This window comes from Ahaetulla prasina, chromosome 3 (assembly GCF_028640845.1).
Source record: "Ahaetulla prasina isolate Xishuangbanna chromosome 3, ASM2864084v1, whole genome shotgun sequence".
NCBI classification, from domain to species: Eukaryota; Metazoa; Chordata; class Lepidosauria; order Squamata; family Colubridae; genus Ahaetulla; species Ahaetulla prasina.
Window position 1 is genome coordinate 10,646,037 of NC_080541.1, and position 16,697 is coordinate 10,662,733.

Consider the following 16,697-nt stretch of genomic DNA (forward strand, 5'->3'; position numbering starts at 1 on the left):
GAAGACACCTCCCAGTCATGGTGCCAGGGTGCCAGGGCAATACGACCTTGACTCTCTGAGAAAGGAATGTTATTTTGACTACGTATCATCTACACTCTATGCAAACTCCCTTCCCATTTTCCCACAGAAGAAGATGTGGCAGGCCTGAAGGCCCAAATGTAAAAGATGGCTTCCTGGTCTAACATAACAAAGATTCAGTCCAGGGAGGCAAACTGGAGGCCACCTGATTCAGAGGGTTTTCAAACATTTTGGACCAGTGCAATGGGTGAAATATAGAACAACAGGGTTAGAACATAGAGTAATAAGTTTTGAAGGGAACTTAGAGGTCTTCTAGTCCAGCCTCCTCCTCAAGGAGGAGACCCTGTACCATTCTGGACAAATAGCTGTCCAGTCTTTTCTTGAAAACCTCCAGAGATGGAGCATCCATAACATTTGAGGCAAGTCTTCCACTGATTAATTGTTCTCACTGTTAAGAAGTTTCTCCTTAGTTCTAGGTTGGATCTCTCTTTAATTATCTTCCACCTTCTAATTATCTTTTACCTATCTTAATTATCTTCTATCTTTTTTGACAATTACTTCTTGTCCTGCTCTTAGGTGCTTTGGAGAATAGATCAATCCTTTTTTCTCTGTAACAGCACTTCAAGTACTGGAAGATGGCTATCATATAAGCCCTAGCCCTTCTCTTTGTTAGACTAGGTACACCAAGTTCCCTCAGTCATTCATCATATTTCAGCCTTCTCCAGATGCACTGTCCAAAGGACTTCCAGACTAGAAGATCTTGGGCAGTTCTAAATACATGGTGGAACAGCACACTGTACAACCTCACGAGTGGTTCTGAGGGGGCCCCACTTGCAAAAGAAAATGTATTTCAGCTTTTCTTTATAGCAGGAGTCTCCAACCTTGGCAACTTTAAGACTTGTGGACTTCAACTCCCAGAATTCTGGGAGTTCCATTCCACAAGTCTTAAAGTTGTCAAGGTTGGAGACCAGGGGTGAAATGCTCCTGGATCAGACGGGATCGCGCGATCCGGTAGTGATGGCAGCTGCTGGTTCGGAGGACCAGTAGCAAAAATCCCTGCCCCCACCCCCCCGCCTCTGCTGAGCCGCAGCATCTGCAGAAGGTTTTTTTTTACTTTTAAAAGCCAGTTTTGCTTCAGCCTAAACCTGCCTTTAAAAGTAAAAAAAAGCCTTTGAGGATCCCGCCCCTCAGCTGAGATCGGCAGCCTTTAAACTTAAAAATTAAAATTAAAGGCTACTCTGGGGATCTCACCTGAGTTCCTCATCAGCAGAAACTTAAAAACTCCTTTTAAAAGAGTCTAAGCCACTAACCTGATTACTGATCGACTTCATGGTTTTTCTCACAGCCCAAAAGCCCCAGTTTCACTTTTAGCACAAGACAGAACTAATCTAAACTTAGCTAATCTATTTCACCACTGAGTGATTAATGCTGTCTGGCTGAGGAATTCTGGGAATTGAAGTCCACAATAAAATAAAATAAAATAATAAATTATAAAATATTTGTGCAGCTTTCTGAGATTTTTAGATTTCACCCCTGTTGGAGACCCCTGATCTATAGCACAAGGTCTGTGGATAAGCTGTGAAGACTTCAAAGGAGAGTGAAGGGAAGCCACATGGTTGCTGAACATCCATTTTAGGAGCATGGGGACTGTAGGTAGTTTTCAACTTACAACTGGTCACTTAGCTACCATCTGAAGTTTTGACAGACCTCCCTTTTTGTACTTACAACACGGTTTCAAAGTTCCCAAACTGTCTGGGTGGATCTATTTGTAAGCAAAAGTCCTTCAGATCCATCTGATGGGATTAAGAAGGACAGGACCTGACCTTTAGAACATAATAGGATTAACCCACCATCCATTCACTCAGCTATATTGTCAGCCACCTCAGGAACATGGTTTTGTCACTGAAGTTTCTGGAAACCAAATAAACAGAGACTATGGAGATTCCCAGTCATCCAGATCATGGTTGCCCCAAAGGTGCTTTTTCAAGAGGCAACTGGACTTTCTGGTTTTTCTTTCAAGACGTTTTGCTTCTCATCCAAGAAGCTTCTTCAGCTCTGACTGGATAGTGGGGAATGGAAGAATTTATATTCCTCACAGACAGGAAATGGAAGGATTTATATTCCTTGCTGGTCATTTGCATTCTTTTAGAAAGTTGTTGAGGCCACTTGGAGGTTACACTTCATGACATCAATAAACCTCCAAGTGGCCTCAATGACTCTCTAAAAAATGCAAATGACCAGCTGTCTGCAAGGAATATAAATCCTTCCATTCTTCAACATCCAGTCAGAGCTGAAGAAGCTTCTTGGATAAGAAGTGAAACAGCTTCAAAGAAAAACCAGAAAGTCCAGTTGCCTCTTGAAAAAAGTACCTTTGGGACTTTTTAGTATAGCTAATCCTCTGCTTATGACTGCAATTGAGCCCCAAATTTCTGCTGCTAAGTGAAACATTTGTTAAGTGAGTTTGCCCCCATTTTACGACCTTTTTTGCCACAGTTGTTAAGGGAATCATTGTAGTTGTTGAAGTTGGCTTACCGTTGTTAAGTGAATCTGGCTTCCCCCTTGACTTTGCTTGTCAGAAGGTCACAAAAGGGGATCGCGTGACCCCAGGATACTGGAACCATCATAAATGTGAGTCGGTTGCCAAGCGTTGTAAGTCGAGAACTACCCGTACTGTCAAAATCTGCAAACAAATGCAGGATTTACAATTTTGAAATCATTTACACACACAGTGACTGTTCTGTCCTCACTACATGTTAGTCTGTTTGCAGTTCAAAATGCAAAAGGGACGTGGTGGCTCAAGGGGCTAGGACGCTGAGCTTGTTGATCGAAAGGTCGGCAGTTCAGCAGTTCGAATCCCTGGTGCTGCCATGTAATGGGGTGAGCTCCCGTTACTTGTCCCAGCTTCTGCCAACCTAGCAGTTCGAAAGCACGTAAAAAATGCAAGTAGAAAAAATAGGGACCACCTCTGGTAGGAAGGTAACAGCGTTCCGTGCGCCTTTGGCATTTAATCATGCCGGCCACATGACCACGGAGGTGTCTTCAGACAGCGCTGGCTCTTTGGCTTTGAAACAGGGATGAGCACTGCCCCCTAGAGTTGGGAATGACTAGCACATATGTGCGAGGGGAACCTTTACCTTTACCTTTACCCTCTAATAAAACAGACCATGTGGGTAGATCTGGATGCTTTATTGAAAGAACAGGATATGGTGAAACTGGGGAAAACAGGGATACAAACAATGAGAACCAAGTACAAGATAGGCAGTATTGAGTTACTGCTGAATAACAATTAATAAATACAAGAAATCTAAATCTCACCAGCGATGCTCTGTGTGTGGGATGTGGGTTTGTCCTTGGATGACCATGTGCCACAGATTAAGATGGAGTCTTCTTTGTGCTTCTGCCTTCTCCAAATGCTAAAGGAAATGGAGTCTGGCTTTCCACCATGCACTTGGTTTGAGAGTGCGGGCTGATGGGTAAAATGGGTTGGGTCCGCTTCAAAGAATATACTTGGTATTTGTCTCTCCGGTCACTAGATGGGGCTAGAGTGCAATACCAATATATAAATATGGTACATTGGGGGATAATTGTCCCTCCAGGCCACTAGATGGGGCTAGAACATGCTGGGGCATGACAGTGACAAAAAATGTGTACACTGACATGGACTAATTTTAGACTAAGCTCCACATCCTTAGACTAAGTGGATTTGCTTAAATGTAGACTTCCTGCTGCAAATTGTACGATGAATCATAACCACTGCTGATTGTATTTTCATATGGAGAAAGTGAATGGCAGACCTAGGAAGCAAAATTGGAATAGCCAAAGGGAAGCATTTTTGTCACAATTAACTTGGCGGTCTAATAAAATCTTAATAATCCACTTGTCATACCGCACGTGGAAAAAAACGACGTCACATCGCTTGGCTCAAGCGAGCAAAGCTAATAAAATGTGCTCCCTTGCTTCACTTCATAATTACTACCACTTACAAAGGAAAGATAAATAATGAAAAATTAAAAAGAGTGCTAATAGCGATACCCCTTTTAATGAACAATGCTCCACCTTTAAATTAATATTCTCCTCTTGAAAAAAAAAAGAACAGATTGGAGAAGTCATTGGAAGTGCGTTCCACAAAAGGTAAAAGCTGGAGAGAAGGAACGTAGAGCTCCATGCCAATTTCAAAGAAAGCATCAACCAACTTAAAGGACAAAAGGGCATTGCTGCGCTTACCTTGAAAAGACCACTTTGGTTTTGTGAAGGTTTTATTTTTATTTTTTAAAAAAACATTCCTTCAATGTAAACCTCTATGAATGTCAGGATGTTTGCTTCTAATCAGTAGAATTTCTGCAGTTTTTGCTTCAATTGACAGTCATTCTGAGCATTCCCAGTTTTGTCAGAATACAGCTGGAAGGGTCCTTGGAGGTCCTCCAGTCCAACCCCCTGCTCAAGCAGGAGACCCTATACCAAATCACACAAGTGGCTGTGTGAAACCTCTTTGAACATCATTAAAAAAGGACAACAAAGAATGTTCTTTATGCGCCAACTCAGTAAGCTCAAACTGCCCAAGGAGCTGCTGATCCAATTCTACAGAGGAATTATTGAGTCTGTCATTTGCACCTCTATAACTGTCTGGTTCGGTTCTGCAACCCAACAAGAAAAACACAGACTTCAGAGGATAATTAGAACTGCAGAAAAAATAATTGCTACCAACCTGCCTTCCATTGAGGACCTGTATACTGCACGAATCAAGAAGAGGGCCATGAAAATATTTGCAGATCACTCGCATCCTGGACATAAACTGTTTCAACTCCTACCCTCAAAACGACGCTATAGAGCACTGCACACCAGAACAACTAGACACAAGAACAGTTTTTTCCCGAAGGCCATCACTCTGCTAAACAAATAATTCCCTCAACACTGTCAGACTATTTACTGAATCTGCACTACTATTAATCGTTTCATAGTTCCCATCACCAATCTCTTTCCACTTATGACTGTATGACTATAACTTGTTGCTGGCAATCCTTATGATTTATATTGATATATTGACCATCAATTGTGTTGTAAATGTTGTACCTTGATGAAGGTATCTTTTCTTTTATGTACACTGAGAGCATCTGCACCAAGACAAATTCCTTGTGTGTCCAATCACACTTGGCCAATAAAATTCTATTCTATAAAATTCTATTCTATTCTGAATAAGTGGCATGGGTAAAATGGGACTTTGTCAATGTCTGAGTTAGTTCCTAGTGGGTTGCTTGACCCTTCTTTGTGAAGAAGTATGATGTGGATTGAGGATATTGAGATGATGGAGAATGGTAGGATGAAGTGTAGGGCGAAGAGTCGTGTTAGGGTTGGATCATTAATTGAGAATCCACCTCACAATCATGTCGTGAGTACGGTGCCAATGTATGGTACGGCGGTCAATAGGTTTGTAATTACTGTTGCTGCTCAGAATGATATTTGTCCCCATGGTAGGACATAGCCAAAGAAAGCTGTTGCTATTAGGATGATTAGTAAGATAGTCCCTGATAGTCAGACGTTTTTGTTGAGGTAGGATCCGTAGTATAACCCTCGTGCAATGTGGATGTAAATGCAGATGAAAAATATTGATGCGCCGATTGCGTGTAGGTTTTGTAGGATTCATCCGCATGGGACGTCTCGTGTGATATGAACAATTGATGAAAACCTCTGAAAAACCTCCAGTGATGAAGCACCCACAACGTCTGAAGGCAAGCTGATCCACTGGTTAATTGTCCTCACTGTAAGGGGCCTCTGGTGGCTCAACAGACTAAAGCAGTCTGTTATTAACACAGCTGCTTGCAATTACTGCAAGTTCAAGTCCCACCAGGCCCAAGGTTGACTCAGCCTTCCATCCTTTATAAGGTAGGTAAAATGAGGACCCAGATTGTTGGGGGCAATAAAAGTTGACTTTGTATATAATATGCAAATGGATGAAGACTATTGCTTAACACAATGTAAGCCTCCCTGAGTCTTCGGAGAAGGGCGGGATATAAATTCAAATAAAAAAAAAAAGTTTCTCCTTAATTCTTTGCTTCTCTCCTTCAAGTTTCCAATTCCCAGCCATTGTTTCTTGTCCTGCTCCCACAACTTCCGAAGGCAACTTCTGTTCCATGGGTTGATTGTTCTCGCTGTCAGAAAATTCCTCCTTATTTCTAGGTTGAATCTCTCCTTGGTCAGTTTCCATCCATTATTCCTTGTCTGGCCTTCAGGTGCTTCGGAAAATAGCTTGACCTCCCTCCTCCTCTCTGTGGCAGCCCCTCAAATATTGGAAGATGGCTATCATGTCTCCCCTGGTCCTTCACTTCACTAGACTAGCCACACCCAGTTCCTGTAACCGTTCTTCATATGTTTTTGTCTCCAGTTCCCTAATCATCTCAGAGAGCAAGATGGTGGCTTTGATTGAACTTAGCTTTGATTCCAGCTGTGATTTTTTTCCTTGGCAAGGGTCAAACTCTACTGCTCCAGAAAAGGAGACACAATGAAATCCCATTGCAACAGCCAGAAGGAACTGGATAAATCCCTGAATGTTACCTTCTAAAAGATATTGTTCTGCTGTACCCCTAAATACACCATCACTCCAACACCCAATCTGTGTTTCAATTCCTCTTGACAGCATGTTTCTCTTACAGACAATTAGACTTTCTCTTGGGAAGCCTTGTCTATATTTACCCGATAATAAATGTTGTTTAACCAGGGCACACTTAACCGTGTGGTCTCCCTGTTAAGTGATTTACTAAGCAAAACAGTCTTGGCCTCCTTGGTGGTTTAGAATTATTCAGTCCAAGGATGCAGCTTGGCACACAGATAAATAGCAGAGTCTGTTTACATCATGGCTCAGCCTTAAAACCCAACAGAGATGGGAATGACCAGAAATCAATCTCTTCCAAAGTTTGTAAAAAAAACAAACCCAAAAACAAGAGAAGCCTAATAATTGTACAGACTATTATTCAGCTAGTATTCCAGAATATGTTTCTGCATAAGGCTCCCATAAATCAACATACAATCAGGTGCCATTGTTGCCTCGTGGGAGAGTGAGAGGGGCATATTTATGAGATGGCAGCGCCATTATGTAAATTGCAGAAAGGCAGCGCATATTTTCTTCTTCTTCTTCCCAGAATGGATTGTAATTCTACAATGGTTGTGTTCGTTCTTACGCAGCGTGGCCTGCTTTTACTCTTCTCTTAACTTTGGGCAACTTATTGCTGATTTTCTTGAAGGACAGATCATAACGGCATGTGCAGTTCTGGGGTTGCTTGCCATCCCATAACACAGAGTGTAGGGTGCCTAAAATAACAGAATATCAGGGTTGGACCTTGGAGGTCTTCTAGTCCAATCCCCTGCTCAGGCAGGAAACCCTATGCTGCTTCAGGCAAATGGTTGTCCAATCTTAAAAATTTCCAGTGTGAGAGCACCCACAACGTCTGGAAGCAAGTTGTTCCACTGGTTAATTGTTTTCACAGTCAGGAAATTCCTCCTTAGTTCTAGGTTTGATCTTTCTTTGATTAGTTTCCATCCATTGCTTCTTGTCCTGCCTTCAGGTGATTTGGAGGATAGCTTGACTCCCTCTTCTTTGTGGCAACCCCTGAGGTATTGGAATGCTGCTTTCATGTCATTTCTAGGAAGTGGTGGGTTTCTATCAGTTGGCCCCGGTTCGGGTGAACCGGTAGCAGCAGTAGTGGGAGGCTCCGCCCACCCACCCAGACGTCATGCACAGAAGCATAACAAGCGAACCGGTAGCAAAGGTAAGTGAAACCCACCACTACCTCTAGTCCTTCTTTTCATTAAACAAGATATACCCAATTCCAACAATCATTCTTTGCCTGTTTTACCCCCCAGTCCCCTTCCTGGGTATATAATATTTATTTATTTATTAATTTATTTATTTAGTCAGACACAAATATATATATAAGTACAAGCATGAAATAACCACACAAAATCAATACAACCAAAGGGAACATTAGGACAGGAACGGTAGGCATGCTGGTGCTCTTATGCACACCCCTTACAGACCTCTTAGGAGTGGGGTGAGGTCAACAGTAGACAGTCTTAGGTTAAAGTTTTTGGGGATTTTGGGATGAGACCACAGAGTCAGGTAGCGCATTCCAGGCATTGACAACTCTGTTACTGAAGTCATATTTTCTACAATCAAGATTGAGTGGTTCACTTTAAGTTTGAATCTATTGTATGCTCGTGTATTGTTGTGGTTGAAGCTGAAGTAGTCTTTGATAGGAAGGACATTGTAGCAGATGATTTTATGAATAATGCTCAGGTCATGCCGAAGGCGGCGTAGTTCTAAATTTTCTAAATCCAGAATTTCAAGTCTGGTGGCATAAGGTATTTTGTTGTGATCAGAGGAGTGGTGGACTCTTGTAAAATATTTCTGGACACGCTCAATTGTATTAATGTCCGAAATGAAGTGGGAGTTCCAGACCGGTGAGCTGTAATTGAGAATTGGTCTAGCAAATGTTTTGTGTGCTCTGGTTAGTAGTGTAATCTTTCCTGAGAAGAAGCTACGCAAGATTAGGTTTACAACTCTTAATGCTTTTTGGCGATGTAGTTGCAGTGGGCTTTGGCACTTAGATCGTTTGATATGAAAACTCCAAGGTCTTTGATGGGGTGAGGGTCATCTACAAGGTAATGTCCATCGAGCTTGTATTTAGTGTTCTGATTCTTTTTTCCAATGTGTAAGACCATTTGTTGGTTGAGATTTGGAGTTTCCAAATTTTTGACCATTCCGACACAAAGTCAGGGTCTTTTTGAAGGGTAGCAACATTATTGGTAGTGTTAAATAGTTTAACATCGTCAGCGAAGAGAACACAGATATGGAAGACTGTAAAGTGTAGCTACCCTGAACAGCTTGTCTTCAGCAGTTGTAGGTGTTCCATCACTGGAGGTTTTTAAGAAGAGACTGGATAGCTATTTGTCTGGAATGGTATAGGGTCTCCTGCTTGACTAGAATTTTCAAAGGTTCCTTTCATCTCTGTTATTCTATTATATCTATTTCTCTCTCTCCCCTCACTGCAAAATTTCTTGTTTTGGGTTCTTCTTTGGAATGTGCTGTTTCTTTCCTGACAAACTGGGGTGATGTTGCCAATGTGGGCCCCCCTCCTCACTTCTCCTCCAGCTACATATTCTATCAGAGACATGATTGTGTGCGAACATTGAAAAATTTAGACCTAGCAGTGACTAGGTTACATCTTTTTATGTGTGTGTGTATGTGTGTTTGGCTCGCCCATGGAAGGGTTGTTATCTGCAATTTATTGTCCTTGCCATATAGAGAGAAAGAAAGGGGGAAAAAAATCCCCTTTCAGGTTTCTCAGCCTTAATGATAGTCATTCAAAAACTCAGCTAGCAATATGTCCCATGTTTTCCTTCCTAAATTGTGGAGTAGAAAGGCTGTGGTGACATTCAGAAGTAATAATATTATCTCTTGGTCTGTAAGAAGAAGCAAGTAGCAAACATAAATCTTGCTTCTATAAATATTACCTCTCATTCTTCCTTCTCTCTCTCCCTCTCTCCCTCCCCCCTCTCTTTGTCTATCTGTCTGTCTGTCTGTCTCTCTTTCTCTCTCTCCCCCTCTCTCTTTCTCTTTCTCTCTCTTTCTCTCTCTCTCCCTCTCTCTGTGTCTCTCTCTGTGTGTCTCCTCTCTCCCTCTCTCCCTCTCCCCTCTCTTTGTCTATCTGTCTGTCTGTCTCTCTCTTTCTCTCTCCCCCCCTTCTCTCTTTCTCTTTCTCTCTCTTTCTCTCTCTCTCCCCCTCTCTCTGTGTCTCTCTCTGTGTGTCTCCTCTCTCCCTCTCTCCCTCCCTGCTCTCTTTCTCTGTCTCTCTCTCTGTCTCTCTGCCTCTCGCTCTGTCTCTCTCTCTCCCCCCCCTCTGTCTCTCTGTTTCTCCCTCAAACAAACACACATACGTGTGACAAAAGAAAATATATGCCATCCCTGCATTTTCTCCAGAGAATGGTGCAGAGAATGATAAACAGTGATTATGTCATGTTGTATCAAGTTTTCTTTAATTTTTCTTCAGTTTAATAATCTGATAGCCCCCAAGTATTTCACTCTGCTAGAGACATCTCAGTCTAGATAGACAAAGGCAGCCAGCATGTTTCCTGCATTGTGCTAAGCCATCCTGCAGGGATGGGATTTAGCTCTAAGAATGAACCCAGCCGCATTGCTTTGAAACCAACAATTATGGTGTAGCGTGAGGATTAATTCACTCAAACCATCATAAAGTAATTCATCGCAAGCCTGATAAGTGAAGAAGAGGTTTTCCTATTATTTTAAACCAAGGAGAAGCATTCTCAGGAATGGTTACTGATAATCGAGTCCGCTTAAATTCAGCAGAGAGGATATATTTCATTATTGGCAATAGACGATTCCAAAAGATCTAGGAAGACTCTGTTGGAAGAAATAGCAATCTGGTTCAGTTCCAAGCAGGGAAAAAACATTGGAAATATGGAGGCTGATTGGAAAGATGGTTTATTGATGAACAGGACCACATAGGTTTGAGTTCCTGGGCAGCTGACCACATAGAGTTGAGAATGAAGGTTATTTATACCCTCTCTGGCCTTTGAATGTGAGCTTCCTGTTCCTGTGCAAGAGCATGTTATTCTATTGGCTGTTGTAGGGGGTCATAGTTAACTTTGTAGGTAATGATGCAATGAAGGGGCTTGTTGGGCAATACCTATTGTGGCTGAGGTCTTTAGAAACATGTTTCCCCTTTAGGGAAAATATAATTTTCGGCCTTTCTTTTTTTTGATATTTGTCAAAATACTTCATTCTTCTAGGACAGTGATGGCTAACCTTTTTGCCATTGCATGTCAGGATGGGGGGCAAAGGTGGTGGTCGTGCCTGTGTGTGCCAACACCCATAATTCTATGCACCCCACCCCCACGCATGCACGTGTGACCCCCCATGCTCCCCTCCACTCTTAGCACGTGACGGCTCAGTAGGCCCATTTTTCTTTCACCTGGCTCCAGAGCCTTTCTAGGAGTCTGGGGAGGGCAAAAATTGCCTTCCCCACCCTTCTGGAGGCCCTTTTGTCAACTTCCGGTGGGACCGGAGGGTCCGTTTTTTGCTGTCCCCAGCCTCCAGAGCCTTTCTAGGAGTCTGAGGAAGGTGAAAACTGCCTTCCCAACCCCCCTGGAGGCCCTCCAGAGGACAAAAACGGCCCATTCTAGTGGGTCCAGAAGGCCTGAAAATCAGCTGGCCGGCATGTGCCTGTGTGCAGGAGCTGAGCTCGGCTGCCCACTGATATGTCTATGGGTGCCACCTGTGGCACACGTGCAATAGGTTTGCCATCATGGTTCTAGGAGGTGTGGGAGCTATCTTTCTACAACTTGAACAATGGGTTGAAATGAATGGATGGAACTTTAGAGGAAGAAGTTTAATGTTGTGCATCTGGAAAGGAAAAATGTAAGACACAGATATAAGACAAGGGGCACAAAGCTTGGAAGTAGTATATGTCGAAGAAATCAGATGACTTTATGAACTATGACTGAGCATATGATCCAAATCTCCTGGATAGTCTGCTGTCTGAAATCCTTCAACCCTTTCATTCCAACACTTTTTGTCTGAATGAGAGATAAAACACTATTCCTTTATCGCTTCTTTGGTTTGGGCCAAATTCTGATTCTTCCTGAGGTCTACTTTGATTAGGAGAATGTTAAAAACCTACCGTTACATAAATAAATAGTTGGCTGCAGCTTTTAGTTTAATATATTACTTATTCATTTAAAGAAAAATGCTTCAGTACTACTTTCCCTCAGAGCAAATTTGGGTGGAGGGACTACCAGCATAATTTTTATAGCATTCCTCTGCTTACATAACACTGAGGGAGGAGGAGGAGGAGGAGGAGGAGGAGGAGGAGGAGCTCTTGTCACTGCTCCAGCAAGTGAAGTATAGTGTGGTGGTTAAGGTGCTGACCTAGAAACCAAGAGACTGTGAGTTCTAGTCCTGCTTTAGCCATGAAATCTGACTGGGTGACTTTGGACCAATCACAAGGAGACCTAGAGTTCTAGTCCCACCTTAGACATCAAAGATGTCTGGGTGACTTTGGGCCACTCACCTACTCAGTCCAACCCATCTCAGAGGTTTGTTGTGAGGAAAATAGGAGGAGGAAGGAATGTATATACAGTATGTTTGCTGTCTTGAGTTACTTATGAAGTGATAAAGATGGGATTTTAAAAAAAATAAATAAATAAATAAATAATTGGTAAGTCCTTCAGCTTAGGTGGACCAAGGCTTACTGTCTGAGGCAAAGAACAAGATGGCAGCCAAAAAAGTTCTATATGTTCACTCAAAATGTACCTCAGTGTTTATGTATCTTGGATTGCAAACAGAACAGTTGAAGATGCTAGAATAATTTAGTATAATTAAAGGTTAAGGTAAAGGTTCCCCTTTGTTTACGTATCTTGGATTGCAAACAGAACAGTTGAAGATGCTAGAATAATTTAGTATAATTAAAGATTAAGGTAAAGGTTCCCCTTGCACATATGTGCTAATCATTCCTGACTCTAGGGGGCAGTGCTCATCTCTGTTTGAAAGCCAAAGAGCCAGCGCTGTCCGAAGACATCTCCGTGGTCATGTGGCCGGCATGACTAAATGCCAAAGGCGCACAGAACACTGTTACCTTCCCAACCAAAGGTGGTCCCTATTTTTCTACTTGCATTTTTTACATGCTTTCGAACCGCTAGATTGGCAGAAGTTGGGACAAGTGACGGGAGCTCACCCCGTTATGCGGCACTAAGGATTCAAACTGCTGAACTGCTGACCTTTCGATCGACAAGCTCAGCGTCTTAGCCACTGATCCACCACATCCCTCCCTTTTACCTTAGTGTAATTACAAGATGATAATTCCTCAGTTAGTGCAGCATTATGCTTTCAGTGAGTTTCTGCTTCCGTTTGAAACTATGTAGAGATACAAAATAGTCCTTGATCAAGTGCCAATTAAATATCAGAACAAATATTAAGTTACCTAGGGAGTGTATAAATTCAAAAGCTAAACTATCCTTTAAGGCAAGCTCTTGATTATGTGATTAAACAAGGAAGGAGTACCAATTGACATTGATATACGGTAAGTCAAAATTAGCCCATACTGTGTTGATACATATAGCAAAACATCAGTACTTTTTTTTAGTCTTAATATATTACTATAATGTTGGCCCAAAATTTTATTTAGGGGATGCATTTTGTGTGTGGGGGAGAGGTAGTTTGGAAAAATTCCTTTCAGGGAGCTCTGAAAGTTTCTTCAACATTTCCTTGCTAAAATCACTTATAATTCTTTATATTTTGACTCCATATCGGTAGGCCCAATTGAGAGGAATGGGAGAAGGTCCTACAAGAAGAGCTATGGGGGCACACTGGTTAGAATGCAGTATTGCAGACTAACTCTGTCAACTGACAGCAGTTCAATCCTGACAGAGGTCAAGATTGACTCAGCCATCCATCTTTCCAAGGTTGGTAAAATGAGGACCCAAATTGTTGGGGGCAATATGCTGACTGAGTAAACTGCTTAGAGAAGGCTGTAAAGCACAGAATAGAATAGAATAGAATAGAATAGAATAGAATAGAATAGAATAGAATAGAATAGAATAGAATAGAATAGAATAGAATAGAATAGAATAGAATTTTTTATTGGCCAAGTTTGATTGGACACACAAGGAATTTATCTTTGGTGCATATGCTGTCAATGTACATAAAAAGACAAGATACATTTGTCAAAAATCATAAGGTACAACACTTAGTGATAATCATAGGATACAAATAAGCAATCAAACCATACTAGGAAACAAGCAATATAAATCGTAAGGATACAAGCAACAAAGTTACAGTCATACCGTAATAAGTGGGAGGAGATGGGTGATAGGAACGATGAGAAAACTAATAGTAATAGTAATGCAGCCTATGTGAATAGTTTGACAGTGTTGAGGGAATTATTTCTTTAGCAGAGTGATGGCATTCAGGAAAAAACTGTTCTTGTATCTAGTTGTCTTGGTGTGCAGTTCTCTATAGCATTGTTTTGAGGGTAGGAGTTGAAACAATTTATGTCCAGGATACGATGGGTCTATAAATATTTTCACAGCCCTCTTTTTGACTTGTGCAGTATACAGGTCCTCAATGGAAGGCAGGCTGGTAATAATTGTTTTTTGGGGGGCGATATATACATACATACACACACACACACACACACACACACACATATATATTCGTAGGTTTTCACGGGTATAGGTATGTAGGTCTTGGCATATTTGGGTCTTTTCCTGTGTAAGGTTGAGAGTATCTTGGCGACATTTCGACGAGGTCTCACTCATCATCTTCAGGCTGGGTTTTTCGGCTTCATGCTTCTGTGAGCAAAGCGTGGTCAGAGCTGCCATCTCTATAAATACTGGTGGGGAGGTGGGGAGTGTTGCTGTGAGCGGGTTGGTTGGCTGTGTGGTTGCATCTTGATTGGTAGATGGAGTTGGTGTTTGCAGATTGGTCGAGGTGGGGAGTGTTGCTGTGAGCGGGTTGGTTGGTTTTGTGGTTGCATCTTGATTGGTAGATGGAATGGGTGTTTGCAGATTGGTCGGCTGTTTCATAGCATCCTGTGTGGGTGTGGTCCTAGTCTCTTGTTCCTGAGCTTTGGTGTTGTGGCCTCTGGAGTTCTGTGATGTGATGTCTTGAGCAGATGGCTGTGATGCAGTTTTGGTTTGGCTCCAAGTCCGAGGTCTTGTCATGTGTTCCTAGCATGTGTCAGCTTGCTTTGTATGGGGATCATGCTTCTGTGAGCAAAGCTTTGCTCAGAGAAGCATGAAGCCGAAAGCACCAGCCTGAAGATGATGAGTGAGACCTTGTCGAGACATCACCAAGATACTCTCAACCTTAACAGGAAAAGACTTGAATATGCCAAGACATATATATATGTGTATGTTATTGTTATTGCTATTTTTACCTGAAAATCTTGAGGATGTGGGTCCTTGCTTCATCTAGCTTACATTACATGGTAGAGATAAGCCAAGAAGACATTTCTCTTTTGTATATCATGATATGCACCTAAGGAGATGCTATCTGCAAGAATTGGACATGCACAAATAAATACAGCTTGATATATTTTTTTCCCTACATCTCTTTGACATTTCTCAGAAGGGTCTGCTGAACAACAACCTTTTAGTTGGAAATGTTATTCTCTTGCAACCCTCATTCCATCAGAGGGATCCATCCATCAACCAACCAACCAGAATCCATCACTTTCCATCATCTTTTCAAACAATGACCTTGCCCGGCTTTGCTTAATAGGTGCCTATCAATGAAAGCCTGCAGTTCAGTGCGTGCGAATAGCATTCGGATCAGCAAAACATTTGCATCATCCATTTGAGAATTTCAAACTGCCTCATGCCACCAAAGTTTTCACAGATGCTTTCCAAATGACCCATGGGCATCTGCTGGGTGGAAAGATCCAGGAAAAGTGGGTAGTATGTTAGGAAATTTATTTTTACACTACCTTTGCCTCCGTGTGATCAAACCTGCCTCACCAGCATTTTTCTACTCATGCTCTATGCAGAAGTAGCAGCAGAAAAGTTCCAGTGATGAAGATCCCACAACTTCCGAAGGCAAAGCTGGTTAATTGTTCTCGCTGTCAGAAAATTTCTTCTTATTTCCAGGTTGAATCTCTCCTTGATCAGTTTCCATCCATTGTTCCTTGTCTGGCCTTCAGGTGCTTTGGAAAATAGCTTGACCCCCTCTTCTCTGTGGCAACCCCTTAAAGATTGGAACACTGCTATCATGTCTCCCCTGGTCTTTCTCTTTATTAGACAGCCACGCTCAGTTCCTGTAACTGTTCAGCAGCAGAAGACAAGACAACAAATGGATGGAAACTAATGAAGGAGAGAAGCAACCTGGAATTAAGGAGAAACTTCCTAACAGTGAGGACAATTAACCAGTGGAACAGCTTGCCTTCAAAAGAGGTGGGTGCTTCATCACTGGAAGTTTTTTAGGAAGAGACTGGACAGCCATTTGTCTGGAATTGTATGCTTAAGCAGGGGGTTGGACTGGAATACCTCCAAGGTCCCTTACAGGTCTGCTCTGATTAAGAATTAAAATCTAAATCAATGAACTTTTTTCTCTGAAGTTGGCTTTCCTTGGGGAGACTGAATGGAAACTACCTGGAACGAAGGAAAAACTAGTTTCCTGACAGAATAACCAACCAGTGGAACGGTTTGCCTTGAGAAGTTGTGGGCGCTTCACCACCGGAGCTTCTCAAGAAGAGACTGGATAGCCATCTGTCTGAAGGGTCTCCTGCTTGAGCAGGGGTTGGATTAAAAGGCAATACTTTGGACCCCTTCCAATTCTGTTATTTTGTTATTCTTTGATCTCAGCTGGACGATCACATAGGGGAAAAAAGGGTAGAAGCTTCTTGACCAACTGGAATTGATCCAACTGGAATTTTCAAGCATTACAAAGTTACTGTAGTGAATTGGGCCTCTGTGGCTCAGACTGGTAAGACAGTCTGTTATTAACAGCAGCTGCTTGCAATTACTGCAGGTTCAAGTCCCACCAGGCCCAAGGTTGACTCAGCCTTCCATCCTTTATAAGGTAGGTAAAATGAGGACCCAGATTGTTGGGGGCAATAAGTTGACTTTGTATATAATATACAAATGGATGAAGACTATTGCTTGACATAGTGTAA

At 42.1% G+C, this 16,697-nt stretch overlaps 1 pseudogene; it reads right to left on the minus strand.

Annotated features, from left to right (window-relative positions):
* Window positions 1-239: 239 nt before the first annotated feature.
* Window positions 240-16,697, minus strand: part of LOC131194198 (cytochrome b-like) — a 34,817-nt pseudogene continuing 18,359 nt past the window's right edge.